Source organism: Nanorana parkeri, unplaced genomic scaffold, assembly GCF_000935625.1.
Source record: "Nanorana parkeri isolate BGI_ZX_2015 unplaced genomic scaffold, ASM93562v1 scaffold180, whole genome shotgun sequence".
In the NCBI taxonomy this organism is placed as follows: Eukaryota; Metazoa; Chordata; class Amphibia; order Anura; family Dicroglossidae; genus Nanorana; species Nanorana parkeri.
Window position 1 is genome coordinate 1,258,165 of NW_017306448.1, and position 3,534 is coordinate 1,261,698.

Genomic DNA, 3,534 nt, shown 5'->3' on the forward strand with positions numbered 1-3,534 from the left:
GCTGAACACGATCTGGATCCTGACTGGTTGAGAGGAGGCACGTGGATCCGCCCCCTCCTGGACTAACCCTTACCGCGCTAGAGGGAAGTGAATCCATCAATGCTTCTCATAGTCTGAAGATGCTGGGTGGCTGCTTTATTAAAATCATCAATACAATCATCAATATATAAGTACAATCATTAATTAAGTCAGTAAATCACATTAAAAAACATCAATCACACTACAAAATCATTAATCACAGTGCAAAAGCATCAATAAAATAATCTATCACATTGTCATATCAATAAAATCATCAATCACATCATCAATCACATTGTAAACCCCATCAATAAAATAATAAATATAATCATCAATAAATAAATCAATCACATCGTAAACTTATTAAAAAAAAAAACAATTAACACACTCTAAGGCCTGGTTCATGCTAAACGTTTTGCAGCGCTTTTTCTGCCCTAAAAAAATGCTAAGAAAAAAAACGACCCCCCAAAAATCCCATTCATTTCTATGGCCCTGTTCACATCTGAGCGTTTTGTCGCAATAAGCAATAAGTGTGTTTCTGGAAAAAGTGTGTGAACTTTTTTTTGGGCATATTACAACTCGTTTTAGCCCCATAGACTCAATAGGACACGCTTGAAAACGCACATTTGCTTTGTTTTTGTGTGTTTATATGCACGTTTTATGCGTGTTTGCTCATTAACATCAATGAACTACAATCTGCTCACACGCAATTTGATTTATGCACATAAAACGCACATAAAAATGCACAAAAACAAGCCCAGCCTAAGGGCCATTCACACCAATTGCGGTGCGTTCCAGAGCGGTAGCTGCTGGAACACACAGTAATCGCACACAAAACTCCCCCCTGGACCGGAATGCAGGCAATGTTTTGCCACATGTCTGATCGCACTGCGGGCAGGGGGCGTGGCTGCGGTGCATTAAAGTCAATTGCACTTTCGCCCCAGAACGGAGGGGGAGTTTAGTGTGCGATTACTGTGTGTTTCAGCTGCTACCGCTCTGAAACGCACAGCAATTGGTGTGAACTAGCCCTTAAATCATCAATAAAATAATGAAACCTTATGGGAAACCTTCAGCTGAACTATGAATCCAGTTTATGCTGATTACAGCCCAGCAAAGTTAAAATAAAAGCGTCACCCCCTGCTTAGATTAGAGTGGCTAGATTTTAGTTAAAGGCACTGATTGTTGCATATGGAGATTTCCAACTGTGAGCGGGTTCTGATCCTTCACACTACTATGAAGAAGAATTAATAATTATAAGAGCTAACCTTTCACCAGTGTCAGACGAGGAGCACAGCAAGTCCCAATGCTTGTGGGAGTCATACAAGTTTCGGCAGATATAGCATTGCTCTAAGTAATGTATCTGCCCATCAAGGGGAAAACAAGTTCTTAGCAGCTCTGCCATTAGAAACTGTAAAAGAAAGTTTTTTCCTTAGACTGGATTTTTATTTATTTCAGCCTCGAGTAGAAAAAGCAGTTTCATTGCTAATGATGGCCCTTGGCATGCTTTCAAAATGATGGTAATTTATATCGCCATGAGAGCTGTGGACAGATCCACAGAGCGAGTGTTTCCGCCATCTTGATCTGCCAGGAAAAGCTCAGCGATAGACCTGACCTTTCTGATCCTGGCTAGAGAGCGCCTGACATGCTGTTAGCAAGACAAATGGTGAAATTTAGTTTTATTGGCTGCCTCATGTTGTACATTTATTTTGTTATTTCCCACTCAATAACTATCTATATTTATTATAAGTGTAGCGCCCTCTAGAATGTCACTATCAAATTTAGTAAATATCTGGATTGTAACCAGTCTAGACACTGATTATTCAGAATTCTGCATTCAACAGGTGTCCCTGAGTTTGCTGGATTGATTGCTCCTCCTGTTGCTGAGGAGAGGGGTGCCATGGCATATAGTGAGGGAGGATCCATCCTCAGACTATGACTGTGTATTTGACCTTGACCAATCCCTGAGTAGGATGACTCAGAGGCATGGCTGAGGGCAGGTGATAAAAGGTTAGGGGACACTGTGCAGAACTCTCTCTTCCCTCCTGGGGCCTCTCCCTAGGAGGTCTGTGTGATACAGATGACTGGCCTGGGCTTCAGCACATGGCAGGTGCTGGGGGCCTAGAGGCATAAGACACCACAGATACTTTACTTGGGCCCCATACACGTGGCAGGTGTTGGGTGCCTCGATCTAGAGGATACTACCACAAATCTGGCGTGCACCTCAGCAAGTGGCAGATGCTGAGGGCACAGAGATTCCAGATACTTCTGAAGAAGAGACCTGATGGAAGCTGGGCTGGAGGTGGAGACCTCATCTCGAGGAGTGTGTCGCAGAGGAGCTGGTGAGAGCTACCGTCTGGGCCCTACAAGAGAGATCCCTAACCCTATTCCAGGTGTCTGCTATAGAAGAAGCCAGCGGTTCTTGTCTGAGTCCAGAGATAGCTACCTTTCTCCTATAAGTTACTGGACCATCCTGGCTGTTCGCAGTATTGTTAAAGAAACCATTGGTTACTCTGACCGGACAGAGCCGGCGCTAGCACAAAGCAACATGGGCAGCTGCCTGAGGGCGCCAGGGAACAGGGGCAGAGAAAAGTCTGCTGGGCAGTGACAGTCGTCGGCATAAGTCCGTCGGCCATCCAATCGAGATCTGTGTAGGCTGCAGCTGCGGCATCTGAAGGACAGAGTGCCCGCCGGCCGCCGCTGACCAATGCAGACAGTTCTCAATATCAGGGCAGCGTTATGGGGAAGCACTGAGCAGTCCTCTTGGCTGCGTGTGACGGCAGTGAGTGACGTAAGTGGCCCCGCCCCTGGTTCCCCTGGCCGCTCAGCCGCCCTCAGGCATGTGATGGAGCGAGGGCTGCAGGAGGAGGAGCAACGGACGGACGCAACAGCACGCAGTCTGGAGGCGACCTGTTGAGGGACTCGGGAGCCACCCGGGAGCACAGTCTGCTGCTGCACAGATTTGGAGTGGAACCGAGCGAGGACGGTTTTCTTCACACGGTCACCCGTGGTGACCCACCCCAGACCAGACACATCGGACTCGTCTCGGCGTATCGGGAATCGGGATCGGGAGCTGGCTGAAGCGGGAGCGGAGGTGAAGTGATATAGAGCGGGATGTAACAAATGTATTGTGCATGGTATGCTGCATTGTATTGTGCATTGTATAATACAGCGGCACAATGCAGAACACCAGCAGCTATAGAGGAACAACAAATCCCAGCAATAATACATTATACAGGCTGGTTAATATATTATTGCAGGGATTTGTTGTTCCTCTATAGCTGGTGGTATTCTCCATTGCGCTGTATAATGTATTATTTCTTGGGATTTGTAGTTCCTCTATAACTGGTCAGTGGTATTCTGCATTGCGCAGTATAATCATTATACAGCACACTGCAGAATACCACCAGCTATAGAGGACTACAAATCCCAGCAATAATATAGAGCTGCAACAATTATTCGATTAAGTCGATTAAAATCGACAATGGAAAACGTTGTCAATGTTTTCCATCGTCGATT